The sequence below is a fragment of the Callithrix jacchus genome, chromosome 12 (genome assembly GCF_049354715.1).
Source record: "Callithrix jacchus isolate 240 chromosome 12, calJac240_pri, whole genome shotgun sequence".
In the NCBI taxonomy this organism is placed as follows: Eukaryota; Metazoa; Chordata; class Mammalia; order Primates; family Cebidae; genus Callithrix; species Callithrix jacchus.
Window position 1 is genome coordinate 87994517 of NC_133513.1, and position 14766 is coordinate 88009282.

General features: G+C 44.1%; 1 pseudogene across 1 annotated transcript; it reads left to right on the top strand.

The window, feature by feature from the left end:
* Positions 1–297: 297 nt before the first annotated feature.
* On the top strand, positions 298–1858 carry LOC100392613 (translation initiation factor eIF2B subunit gamma pseudogene; annotated as a pseudogene). The gene has a single exon (XR_013525020.1). The product of XR_013525020.1 is annotated as a translation initiation factor eIF2B subunit gamma pseudogene (transcript).
* Positions 1859–14766: the final 12908 nt, after the last annotated feature.

The following is a 14766-nucleotide window of genomic DNA, read 5'->3' on the forward strand; positions in this document are numbered from 1 at the left end:
GACCACTAGCCAGATTGATAAAAAAGAAAAGAGAGAACAACCAAATAGATGCAATAAAAAACAATAAAGGGGAAATCACCACAGATTCCACAGAAATTCAAACCATCATCAGAGAATATTACAAACAACTCTATGCACATAAACTAGTAAACCTGGAAGAAATGGATAAATTCCTGGACACCTGTGTCCTCCCAAGCCTAAACCAGGAGGAAGCTGAAACTATGAATAGACCAATAACAAGGTCAAAAGTTGAGGCAGCAATTAAGAGCCTACCACACATAAAAAGCCCAGGTCCAGGGTTGTGGCGTGCGGGGAACTGAGGTATAGCTGTGACTTCTGCCCTGCCAGGCCGCGCACAAGCTGGCTGACTCCGCTTGTAAAAATGGAATTTCAAGCAGTAGTGATGGCAGTAGGTGGGGGATCTCGGATGACAGACCTAACTTCCAGCATTCCCAAACCTCTGCTTCCAGTTGGGAACAAACCTTTAATTTGGTACCCATTGAACCTGCTTGAGCGTGTTGGATTTGAAGAAGTCATTGTGGTTACAACCAGGGATGTTCAAAAGGCTCTATGTGCAGAATTCAAGATGAAAATGAAGCCAGATGTTGTGTGTATTCCTGATGATGCTGACATGGGAACTGCAGATTCTTTGCGCTATATATATCCAAAACTTAAGACAGATGTGCTGGTCCTGAGCTGTGATCTGATAACAGATGTTGCCTTACATGAGGTTGTGGACCTATTTAGAGCTTATGATGCATCACTTGCTATGTTGATGAGAAAAGGCCAAGATAGCGCAGAACCTGTTCCCGGTCAAAAGGGGAAGAAAAAAGCAGTGGAGCAGCGTGACTTCATTGGAGTGGACAGCACAGGAAAGAGGCTGCTCTTCATGGCTAATGAAGCAGACTTGGATGAAGAACTGGTCACTAAGGGATCCATCCTACAGAAGCACCCTAGAATACATTTCCACACAGGCCTTGTGGATGCCCACCTCTACTGCTTGAAAAAATACGTTGTGGATTTCCTAATGGAAAATGGGTCAATCACTTCTATCCAGAGTGAACTGATTCCGTATCTAGTGAGAAAACAGTTTTCCTCAGCTTTCTCACAACAGGGACAAGAAGAAAAAGAGGAAGATCTAAAGAAAAAGGAGCTGAAATCCTTAGATATTTACAGTTTTATAAAAGAAGCCAATACACTGAACCTGGCTCCCTATGATGCCTGCTGGAATGCTTGTCGAGGAGACAGGTGGGAAGACTTGTCCAGATCACAGGTGCGCTGCTACGTCCACATCATGAAAGAGGGGCTCTGCTCTCGAGTGAGCACACTGGGACTCTACATGGAAGCAAACAGACAGGTGCCCAAATTGCTGTCTGCTCTCTGTCCAGAAGAACCACCGGTCCACTCGTCAGCCCAGATTGTCAGCAAACACCTGGTTGGAGTTGACAGCCTCATCAGGCCAGATACACAGATTGGAGAGAAGTCATCCATTAAGCGCTCAGTCATTGGTTCATCCTGTTTCATAAAAGATAGAGTGACGATTACCAATTGCCTTCTCATGAACTCAGTCACTGTGGAGGGAGGAAGGCAGCAACATCCAAGGCAGCATCATCTGCAACAATGCTGTGATCGAGAAGGGTACAGACATCAAGGACTGCTTGATTGGAAATGGCCAGAGGATTGAAGCCAAAGCTGAACGAGTGAACGAAGTGATCATGGGAAATGACCAGCTCGTGGAGATCTGAGTTCTGAGCAAGTCAGACAGACTCCTTCCTTTTGGCCTCCAGAACCACAGATGTTGGCTGACCCACCTGTTTGCCTCTGTATTTATTTCCCAATAAAGAAGAGCTTCCAAAGACATTCTGGAGACTTGTGGAGCAGTCCCAAGCTCCACGTCAGGTGGGCTCCAGATGTTAAAAAAAAAAAAAAAAGCCCAGGTCCAGACGGGTTCACAGCCAAATTTTACCAGACACACAAAGAGGAGCTGGTAACATTCCTTCTGAAACTATTCCAAATAATCCAAAAAGAGGGAATCCTCCCCAAATCATTTTATGAAACCAACATCATCCTGATACCAAAACCCGGCAGAGACTCAACAAGAAAACAAAACTTCAGGCCAATATCCATGATGAACATACATGCAAAAATCTTCAATAAAATACTGACAAACTGATAGCAACAGCACATAAAAAAACTTATCTGTCATGATCAAGTAGGATTCATCTCAGGGATGCAAGGCTGGTTCCACATACGCAAGTCTATAAACGTAATTCACCACATAAACAGAACCCAAAACAAAAACCACATGATTATCTCAATTGACGCAGAGAAGGCATTTGACAAAATTCAACAGCCCTTTATGATAAAATCCCTCAATAAACTCGATACTGACGGAACGTATCTCAAAGTAATAAAAGCAATTTACGACAAACCAACAGCCAATATCATACTGAATGGGCAAAAACTGGAAGCATTCCCTTTGAAATCCAGCACTAGAAAAGGATGCCCTCTCTCACCACTCCTATTCAATATAGTGCTGGAAGTTCTAGACAAAGCAATCAGGCAAGAAAAAGAAATAAAGGCTATTCAAATAGGAAAGGTGGAAGCCAAATTGCCTCTATTTGCAGACGACATGATAGTATAACTAGAAGACCCCATCGTCTCAGCCCAAAAACTCCTGAAACTGATAAGCAACTTCAGCAAAGTCTCAGGATATAAAATCAATGTGCAAAAATCACAAGCATTCCTATACACCAATAACAGACTTAAAGAGAGGCAAATCAAGGACAAACTGCCATTCACAATTGCTACAAAAAGAATAAAATACCTAGGAATACAACTTACAAGGAACATAAGCGACCCTTCAAGAAAAACTACAAACCACTGCTCAACGAAATAAGAGAGAACACAAACAGATGGAGAAACATTCCATGCTCATGGTTAGGAAGAATGAATATCATGAAAATGGCCATACTGCCCAAAGTAATTTACAGAATCAACGCTATCCCCATCAAGCTACCAATGACCTTCTTCACAGAACTGGAAAAAACCACCATGAACTTCATATGGAACCAAAAGAGAGCCCGCATAGCCAAGTCAATTCTAAGCAAAAAGAACATAGCGGGAGGCATCACACTACCAGACTTCAAACTATACTACAAGGCTACAGTAATCAAAACAGCATGGTACTGGTACCAAAACAGAGATATAGACCAATGGAACAGACCAGAGGCATTGGAGGCAACAGAACATATCTACAACCATACAATCTTTGATAAACCTGACAAAAACAAGCAATGGGGAAAGGATTCCCTGTTTAATAAATGGTGTGGGGAAAACTGGCTAGCCACGTGCAGAAAGCAGAAACTGGACCCCTTCCTGACACTTTACACTAAAATTAACTCCAGATGGATTAAAGACTTAAACATAAGACCTGGCACCATAAAAACCCTAGAAGAAAATCTAGGCAAAACCATTCAGGACATAGGAGTAGGCAAGGACTTCATGACGAAAACACCAAAAGCATTGGCAACAAAAGCCAAAATACACAAATGGGACCTAATCAAACTCCACGGCATCTGCAAGGCAAAAGAAACAGTCACTAGAGTGAATCGGCAACCAACAGAATGGGAAAAAATTTGTGCAGTTTACCCATCTGACAAAGGGCTGATATCCAGAATTTACAAAGAACTCAAACAGATTTACAGAAAAAAAAAAAACAAGCCCATTCAAAATGGGCAAAGGATATGAACGGACACTTTACAAAAGAAGACATATATGAGGCCAACAAACATATGAAAAAATGCTCATCATCACTGGTCATTAGAGAGATGCAAATCAAAACCACATTGAGATACCATCTCAAGCCAGTTAGAATGGCGATCATTAAAAAATCTGGAGACAACAGATGCTGGAGAGGATGTGGAGAAATAGAAACACTTTTACACTGCTGGTGGGAGTGTAAATTAGTTCAACCGTTGTGGAAGACAGTGTGGCGATTCCTCAAGGCCTTAGAAATAGAAATTCCATTTGACCCAGCATTCCCATTACTGGGTATATATCCAAAGGACTATAAATCGTTCTACTATAAGGACACATGCACATGAATGTTTATTGCAGCACTGTTTACAATAGCAAAGACCTGGAACCAACCCAAATGTCCATCGATGACAGACTGGACTGGGAAAATGTGGCACATATACACCATAAAATATTATGCAGCAATCAAAAACGATGAGTTCGTGTCCTTTGTAGGGACATGGATGAATCTGGAGAACATCATTCTCAACAAACTGACACAAGAGCAGAAAATGAAATACCGCATATTCTCACTCATAGATGGGTGATGAAAAATGAGAACACATGGACACAGGGAAGGGAGTACTACACACTGGGGTCTATTGGGGGGAATAGGGGAGGGACAGCAGTGGGGGAGCTGGGGAGGGATAGCCTGGGGAGAAATGCCAAATGTGAGTGAAGGGGAGGAAGGCAGCAGAACACACTGCCATGTGTGTACCTATGCAACTGTCTTGCATGTCCTGCACATGTACCCCAAAACCTAAAATGCAATAAAAAAAAAAAGATACCTGCAGTTGTATATTTATTGCAGCACTATTCACAATAGCAAAGTTATGGAACCAGCCTAGGTCTATCAACAGTTGATCAGATAAAGAAAATGTGGTATGTATAAACCATGGAATAGTATGCAGTCATTAAAAAGAATCAAATCATATGCTCTGTAGCCACACAGAAGAAGCTGAAGGCCATTATCTTAGAAAAACTCTTTCATAATCTAAAAATAAAGTGTTGCATGTTGTCATTTATAAGCAGAAGCTAAACAATGAGCATCCATGAAAATAAAGATGGAAAAATAGACACTGAGGACTCCAGAAAGGAAAAGGAAGAAAGGGTAAAAAGACTAAAAATGGATACAGTGCTCATTATTTGGGTAACAGGTATGCTAGAAGCCCAATTCCCATTATTATACAATATACCCAAGAAATAAGCATGCACATGTATGCCCTGAATCTAAAATTTTAAAAAAAGAAAACTTCAGGCTAACATCTTTGATAAACAATTAGTGCTAAAATCCTCAACAAAATACTGGAAAATTGAATCCAGCAGCACATGAAATAGCTTATCCACCACAATCAAATAGGCTTTCTTCCTGGGATGCAAGCGTGTTTCAAAATACACAAATCAACAAATGTGATTTATCATACAGACTAAAGACATAAAACACATGATTATATCAATAGATGCAGAAAAGGCCTTTGATAAAATTCAACATCTCTTCATTTTAAAAATTGTCAATAAAGTAGGTACTGAAGGAATATAATTCAAATTATAAGAGCCAACTATAGCAAACCCACAGCCAACATTGTACTGAATGGGCAAAAGCTGAAAGCATAGCCCTGAAAACCAGCACAAGAAAAGGATGCCTTTTCTCACTACTCCTATTCAACATCTACTGATCAAGCAGAAGAAAAAAAAAATAGTGAACTTGAAGATAGACTACTTGAAAATGTACAGGCAGAGTGGATAAAAGAAAGAAAATCTACAGAATGTAAAAAAATAGCCTCAGAAAGGCAAATCTAAGAGCTATTGGCCTTAAAGAAAAGGTAGAGAAAGAGATAGGACTAGAAAGTTTACTCAAAGGGATATTAAAAGAAACTTTCCAATCCTAGAGAAAGATAAATATCCAAGTATAATAATGTTATAGAACACTAAGCTAAAAAGTCTACCTCAAGGAATTTCATAATCAAACTCCCCAAACTTAAGGATAAAGAAAGAAGTCTAAAAGCATGAAGATAAAAGAAACAAATAACATATAATGGAGCTCTAATACATTTGGCAGCAGACTTCTCATTGAAAACCTTACAGGCCAGAATGAGTAGCATGAAATAGATAAAGTGGAGCTGTTGGGGCAGGGGAAACTTTTACCCCAAAATAGTATATCCAGCAAAAATATCATTCAAACATGAAGGGGAAATAAAGGCTTTGCCAGGCAAAACAGAAATGGGGGAATTTGATGAACATTAGACCTACCCTATAAGAAATGCTGAAGAGACTTTGGGAGGCCAAGGCAGGTGGATCATGAGGTCAAGAGATCAAGACTGTCCTGGTCAACATGGTGAAACCCGTCTCTATTAAAAATACAAAAAATTAGCTGGGCATGGTGGCACGCGCCTGTAATCCCAGCTACTCAGGAGGCTGAGGCAGGAGAATTGTCTGAACCCAGGAGGCAGAGGTTGCGGTGAGCCAAGATCGCACCATTGCACTCCAGCCTGGGTAACAAGAGCAAAACTCCATTTCAAAAAAAAAAAAAGAAATGCTGAAGAGAGTACTTCAATCAGAAAGAAAAGAACATTGATGAGCAATAAGAAATCATCTGAAGGTAGAAAACTTACTGGTAATATTAGGTACACAGCAAAACAGAGAATATTATAATGATATAAGTGTGGTATGTGAACTACTCTTACCCTGACTAGAAAGACTAAATGATAAACCAATCAAAAGTAGTAACTATAATAACATTTCAAGTAATAGTACAATAACATATACATAGTGACAACAAAAAGCTATAATGTGGAGAGATAAAGTTAAGCCATAGGATACTATGTTTCCTTTGCTTGTTTGTTTATGAAAACAGCATTAAGTGTGGTCAATTAAAAAATTAGTTATAAGATAGCATTTGCAACCATCATGGTAACCTTGAACGAAACAACATAAAAAAAAAATACGAGAAATAAAATTATATCACCAGAGAAAATCACCTTCACTGAAAGGAAGACAGGAGGAAAAATAAAAGAAGAGAAGACCACAAAACAATCAGAAAGCAAATAACAAAATAATAGGAGTTAGTCCATACTTATCAATAATAACAATGAATATAAATGACTTAAACTCTCTATTGAAAAGACATGGAGTAGCTGAATGGATTAAAAATAAAAGACCCAGTGTTCTGTTTCCTACAAGAAACACACCTCTCCTCTAAAGACACACATAGACAAAATATAAGTGGAAGGAGCAGCTCCTTCTGTACCTTAGTGCAGGGCTCGGCCCCAGCACATGGTTAGTCCATACTGGGGTGAAGTGGTGAATGAGTGAATGGTTGAGTGATAATGCATTGTCAGATTTGTCTTTTCCACATCTTTATCTCTAACCAGAACCAGTATTCTCATCCACAAAATGGGCATATGTGGCTGGGTGTTCCTAAACCCTGTAAAATTCAGAGCTGGCACAGTTGGTGACTGACCTTCCTTGACTTCACCTCATTTTGTTATGTAAAATGGGACACCTTTCTCTAAGAGTATAGAGGAGGCCTGGCATAGGGAAAGAAACTTGTTCAGCTCAGGTACCCAGAACATCCATTTTGCTCTCAAATATCTAATACAGGGGACCACTCTTTCTGCTATAATTTGTATAATTCAGTTATGAAGCTTTAATTAAAACAGTGTAGTAAACATTATTATTATTAAAACATTTACTATGCCAGGCCTCCTCTTTACTTTTAGAGAAAGGTACCAACTGTGCGAGCTCTGAATTTTGTGTATGAGAACCAATTTTCTCATCCACAAGATGGGCATATGAGGCTAGGTGTTCCTAAACCCTGCAAAATTCAGAGCTGGCACAGTTCCTTCTTAATTTCCCCATTGATCCACTTGTCTTCAGGAGCTTTTTTTTTTAAGTTTCCATGTATTCATATAGTTTCCAAAATCCCTCATTATCAATTTCTACTTTTATCCCATTGTGATCAGAGAAGATACTTGATATTATTTCAATCAAAAAAAATGTTTTAAGACCTGTTTTGTGACCTAGCATATGGTGTATCATTGAGAATAATTATGTGGTAAGGAAAATAATGTGTATTCTGCAGCCCTTTCTTGAAATATTCTGTAATATCTCATAGGCCCATTTACTTACTGAATTGACCTCTTTATTATTATATAGTGACCCTAGGATCTTACATTGGGCTGGAGGGAAAGGCAAGGAAGCACTGAGGGACAGGAGGATGTGATCGGGGTGGGAGTAGAGGGAGGAATGGGACCATGAGCACCCATAGTGGGGCCTCTTGGTCTTAGTCTGGACTCCACTTCAAATGCTGAAAGTAGGGCCCATGCCCAAGACTTTGCAGCAGGATTATCTGGAAAAGTAAATCCAAGGAGCAGAGTGAGGGTCTGGGAAAGTAACGCGCAGAAAAGCTAAGGGTATACCATAGAGATGACCACACGGAGGGCAAGTGAGGCTTAACTCAGTGTGATCTCTAAGACAGCATCTAGAAAGTGCATCATGGCTGAGCGCAGTGGCTCCCGCCTGTAATCCCAGCACTTTGGGAAGCTGAGGCAGGCAGATCACCTGAGGTCAGGAGTTTGAGACCAGCCTGAGCAACATAGTGAAACCCCGTCTCTACTAAAAATACAAAAATTAGCCAGGCATGGTAGCAGGCACCTGTAATCCCAGCTACTCAGGAGGCTGAGGTGGAAGAATCACTTGAACCCAGGAGGCAGAGGTGGCAGTGAGCCAAGATCACGCTGCTGCCTTCCAACTTGGGCGACAAGAGTGAGACACCATCTTAAAATTAAAAAAAAAAAAAAAGTACATCAGCTTGTGCATCTCTCGCTCAGTGAAAAAGGGAGAAGCATTTAACTCCATGTTCCTGTCTCCATTGGTTGAGGGCTGTCCTGTGGGAGCAGGGCAGGAGTTCACTAGGGATGCATGGATCTGGTAATAGCCAGCATCCATGGACTGTTTGCCAGAGCTGTGGTATGGGACTTGATGGCCACCTAGCAGGCCAAGATGGGAAATGCAGCAGGGACCAGGGCAGGCTGCTCAGGATCCCAGCCCAACAGAGGTGGAAAACCTGCGGCAGAACAGCCTTCTCCCCTGGAGGTCCCTGCTTCAGGGACAGACCCAAAGTCTCCATGCAGCAACCCAACCAAAAAGGAGGCCTGCATAATGGGCTTTCATGGAGCTGGGCCCCAAGGAGGTCACAGCCTTGGAATGCAAGAACTTCTTCCAGCTCCTGAGTCCTAGGAGTACCTGCCTTTTCTTCCCCTCACCTGGGCCATTTGTCCCCCTCCACCTCCTGCAGGCTCACCTCTTTGTTCCCTGCTTTCTCTTTCTCTGCTTCTCTCTGCCTCTCTTTGTCCTTCCTCTCTCCCTCTTTTTCTGCAACCCTGCCCTCAACAACTCTTTCCCTTCCTCTATTGTGCTGTTTATCTGTGATTCTCTGCACCCCTCTTCCCATCTCAGTCCTCTCCATCTCTCATTTCCTCTCTTCTCTTTTTCTCTCTGCCTTTCCTTCTGTGCGTTGATCACTGTCCAGCTCTCTGGACATCTCTTTCCCTCCAGCTCCCTTGGTTCTCACTGTAGGTCCTTCTCTTTGACTCTTCCATCTCCTTTTCTCCCCGTGGGCCCATATCAACATCTCTCCATGACTCCATCCTCCCATCTCCCTCTCTTCCCCACTCTCCCCCACCTTCTGTCTCCTATTTCTCTCACTGTTTCAACCCCTTTCTCTCTTCCCTCTTTGTCTTTCTCCTCCTCTCTTTGTTCTTCCCCTCCATATAAAAATAAAGTGTTGCATGTTGTCATTTATAAGTATTTATTAATGAGATATGTCATTAATATCTCATCCCTTCTCTTACCTTCTCTCTTCCTGTCCCTTTCTCCGACTGACTTCACCTGCTATGTTCTCTACTCCTTGCTGGTTGTGCTCAATGAGGCTCTTACCATCCACCTCTGCCTATCACACAATTTAAAAATTACAGAAATATGGTGGGGACCACAGGACTTACTGAGAAATGTCTGTTCCCAGGTAAGCTTCCCCCAGAGCCACCTGAGTTGGTGCTACTGAGGGCAGCTGGCTCAGTGAGGAATGGGCTCTGACAAATCCTGAGGCTCTGTGAGACTCCTCACTGGCTCCACAGCTGCTGCTGGGCCCCCTTCTATTCCCTATCATGAGACATTGGATACCTCAAGGGGGTATCTTCCTATCTGCTCACAAGGCACCACTAGCAGCCAGTAGGCACACAGTAACTGTTTCTAGAATGAAGAAGCAAAACCTCTGCCCATGGCTTCATATAGGATGTTCCCCACCCCAGGAGGACCCCTTGGGCCCCTCCCAGTCAACACTACCAAAGGGTAACCCTGCTTCTGTGGCCAAGAAGGCAGTATCTGCCTGGGTTTGAACAATGTCTGAGAAGTCAAATCTGGTATACCCTGGAGTGTGAGCTGGTCTTCCAGGAAGCAGACGCCCAGATAGACAGGACTGAGAATGTTTATTAAGGGAAACACTATGGAAATGAGAGAGACAGGAGGCAGAACTGGGCATGGAGCATAAAATATGTTAGATACGTTTCCAAGATATCACAGCTCATGAGTCCTCCAATTTCAAAATTGTCCTGTAAGGTAAAAAGATTTTGGTTTCCAGGTGATCTTCTTTTGCCTAATATATATTTTGTCTTCTATGAAAATCTGTGCCCCTGCTGAATACTTTTGTGTGTGGTCACATCTGTGTCTGTATGTCATGAAGAGTATCTACAGATCGCAGATACAGATCTCAGAGTTTACCTGTGTATGCATTCCTTTAATTTCATCTGATAAGGATCTGAATTTAACCTTAGAGACAGAGACTTTCCCTTATCTTTTGAAACAGAGATTGGAAATCCTGATGCCTGAGCAGTTACACCCTAAGGTTTATTTAATGAATGTCAATGAACATCTTTAGCTTATCTTCTGAGTTGGAATATTTTCACTTAAACAGCAAGAGGCGAGGGTCTAACACCTACCAGCTATTTTGCAAAAATGCTTTCTTTATGGGCTTGTTCTCTGTCTTCAAAATGACCTCATAACCACATCATTTTTTACTCATTTATAAGGAAGCTGGGGCTCTGAACCCTACTGAGAGTTGGTGTCTGGGCTCAGGCAGCAAAGACACAGGAAAGGGGAAAGATTTTGCATGCCAATGTTGGGAGATGCAAAGCTGGGAGTCATGAGTGGGAAGGAGAGGATGCTGAGGATGAGATAATGCCAGAGCTACTCAGGATTGGCCTTGAGTTCCCTGCCAGAGTTGGCCTCATTCTAAAAACCAAGGAGGCCGCAGCTCCACTGAACCAGACCCATCCTCGTTGTCTCCTTGGGCCATAAAACTCAGGGAGACAGGGTCTCCTAACAGAACCAAGTTAAATTTCCCAGACCTCTAGGCATTCACTCACCCTGATCTAGAGCTTTCACACATCCAGGGAAAGAATCATCTTTCCTGCAGATAATGGACTAAAGGCAGCAGGGCAACGAGAAAGTGCTGGGGAGGATAATTCCCTGTGCACACTGTGCCATCTGAGCTCTCCCACAGCAGCTGGGTGTGGCCCTCACACAGCCTCCACACTCCTACTCATACTGCTTTCCTGGCCAGAAGCAACCTTCAGCTTCTCTGCCATGTGATACCTCCCTGCTTCATCCTTCTCTTCCAAAGCATCCTGTTTATTCCCGGGAGATTCTGTCTCCTCCTTCTGCACCCTGGGTCCTCTCACCTGTGCTTCCATTAGGGATAGTCAGAATCTCTGTGCCATTCAGTGTGGGTCTCTCAGCTGCTGGACACAGGATGCCCTGAAAGTCAGGGACTAGTCTCATTCCTCACAGAGCTGGCCATATAGCCCAGGTTCCTTACATGCCTGCAAAACTGGTATTTCTGGCTTCCATAAATAATCTCTGGCCAGGCACAGTGGCTCACACATAATCTCAGCACTTTGGGAGGCCAAAATGGACAGATGGCATGAACCCAGGAGTTTGAGACAAGGCTAAGCAACATGGTGAAACACGGTCTCTACAAAAGGCAAAAAACAAAAAAAATTAGCCAAGCAGGGTGGCACATGGCTGTGGCCCCAGATACAGTGGAAGCTGAGGTGGAAGGATCACCTGAGCCGTAGAGGTGGAGGTTTTAGTGAGCCACAATTGTGCCACTGCACTCGAGCCTGCATAACAGAGAGATTCTCTGTCCCCCACCAAGAAAAATTTTAAAACTCCTTCTTCATCTACAAGGGATACCTGCTGCCAAGGTCATCATGAGGAATAATGCAATGGAATCATACCCTCAGAAACTAGAGAACTGACCATGTCCTCAGCCAGTGCTACCCTTATATTACAAAGGCCTGCAGTATCATCTGTGACATTTTTATCCAGTCACAAAAAGGAAAGATGAAACCTTTTGCAAGTCAGCTCATACTGTTTAGATAAGCATACCAAGTGGCACATGTGGAGGTGGTGGTTGAGGTCCCAGAGGCCACATGGATAGAGGAAGCAGCTGATGTTCCAGAGGACACTGAAATGAAGGAACTGGTTGAGATAGCACTGAACAGCCAACTGGAGGACGTGGCTGATGTACAAGAGATCCGGGCAGAGGTAGTGACTGAAGTCCCAGAGGCCATGAGTAGAAATTATTGAAGTACCGGAGGAGACTTACGTTAAGGTGGTAGTTGAGGGGCCAGAGACCACCCAGCTAGAGATGGCAGCTGAGGAACCAGAGTCTACTAAGAGAAGTAGGCTGAGGTCCCAGAGGCCTCACAGAACAAGAAAGTCTCAGAGGACAAACAGCTGCAGCAAGCTGATGAGGTCTTGGAGGACAGACAGCTGCAGCAGGTGGATGAGGTCCCGGAGGACAGACAGCTACAGCAGATGGATGAGGTCCCAGAGGACTGACAGCTACAGCAGGTGGATAAGGTCTCACAGGACAGACAGCTGCAGCAGGTGGATGAGGTCCCGGAGGACAGACAGCTACAGCGGATGGATGAGGTCCCGGAGGACAGACAGCTACAGCAGATGGATGAGGTCCCGGAGGACAGACAGCTACAGCAGATGGATGAGGTCCCAGAGGACTGACAGCTACAGCAGGTGGATAAGGTCTCACAGGACAGACAGCTGCAGCAGGTGGATGAGGTCCTAAAGGACAGACAGCTGCAGCAGGTGGATGAGGTCCCGGAGGACAGACAGCTACAGCGGATGGATGAGGTCCCGGAGGACAGACAGCTACAGCAGATGGATGAGGTCCCGGAGGACAGACAGCTACAGCAGATGGATGAGGTCCCAGAGGACTGACAGCTACAGCAGGTGGATAAGGTCTCACAGGACAGACAGCTGCAGCAGGTGGATGAGGTCCTGAAGGACAGACAGCTGCAGCAGATGGATGAGGTCCTAAAGGACAGACAGCTGCAGCAGGTGGATGAGGTCCCACAGGGGAGAGCTGCAGCAGGTGGATAAGGTCTCACAGGACAGACAGCTGCAGCAGATGGATGAGGTCCTATAGTACAGAGAGCTGGAAAAGGTGGTTGAAGTCCCTGAGGAACCTTAAGTGAAAAAGGTGACTGAGGTTCCAGAAAATCTTCAGCTGGAGAAGAGGGTTGAGGTCCCAGAGCACACACACATAAAGAAGGTATATAATGTTCTAGAGAATCTTCTGGTGAAGGTGTCTGAGGTTTCAGAGGACACACAAGTGGAGGAGGAGTTTCAGGTTCCCAAATACCCTTACCTGGAGGAAGAGGTAGAGGTTCCCGAGGACACGTGTATAGATATAACAGAATTCCCACAATTCAGTCAGCTGCAGGCACTGGCTGAGGTTCCAGAAAACACTCAATTAAAGGAGGTGTCTGAGGTCCCAGTAAAGTTTCAATTAGATGAGGTACTTGAGGTTCCAGAAGACACTGGAGTGGAGGACGTATCCGACATCCCAGAAAATCTTCACCTAGACAAGGCGGCTGAGGTCCCAGAGGACATTCAAGTGGAGGTGGTCACTGAAGTCACAGAAAACCTTCAGGTGGAGAAGGTGGTTGAGATCCAGGGGACACTAGAGTGGAGAAGGTGGTCGAGGTCCCAGGGGACACTCAAGTAGAGGGGTTGTTGAAGTCCCAAGGGATACTCAAGTAGAGGAGGTGGTTGAGGTTCCAGAGGACACTCAAGTGGAGGAGATGGTTGAGGTCCCAAAGAACACTCAGGTGGAGGAGGTGGTTGAAGTCCCAGGGGACACTCAAAGAGAGAAGGTGGTTGAAGTACCAGAGGACAAGAGGAAAAGGTGGTTGGGGTCCCAAAGGACATTGGAGCAGAGGAGGTGGCTGAGGTCCCAGGGGACACGTGAGTGGAAGGGTTGAGATCTCAAAGGACACTCGAGTGGAGGTGATGTTGGAGGTCCCAGAAAACCTTCAGGTGGAGGGAGTGGTTGAGGTCCCAGAGAGACTCAGGTGAAGGAGGTGGCCAGCAACCTATCAATGGTCCTGAAGGGCCATCCATGAGGTAGGGCAAGTAGGGCCATTCTGAGAAAGGATGAGGCTCCCCTGCAGCCATATTGACCTGCAAGGCAGAAAAAGGAAATGTTTTGAAATACATTAATATGCTGGACAAAAACACTAACACCAGCACAAGCTGTACCTTATGCCACGGTTGATAGTCCATTGTACCTTCCCCCCTCCAGGTTTCAAAATAGCAGTATCAGTACCATAAAGTCTCCCTTCCACTGAATCCTGCCAACAGCAGGGGAGTGAAGAAAAGTAATGGGGACAAACTACTGTATCTGTCTGCAAATGCAGGCAGGCTGGAGGCCTGTCCCAGGGAAGACAGAGTCATAATGCAGTAATAAAGAAGCATGTTTCTGACACAGGGGTGTCTATATCTATCCTCATTCCTCTCTCACCACTATCACTGGAGCATATTTCTTCCATTAGATAAACAGAGAGAAACAGAAGCATGAAAAGCTCATTGTCCACACAAGTCAGAGCT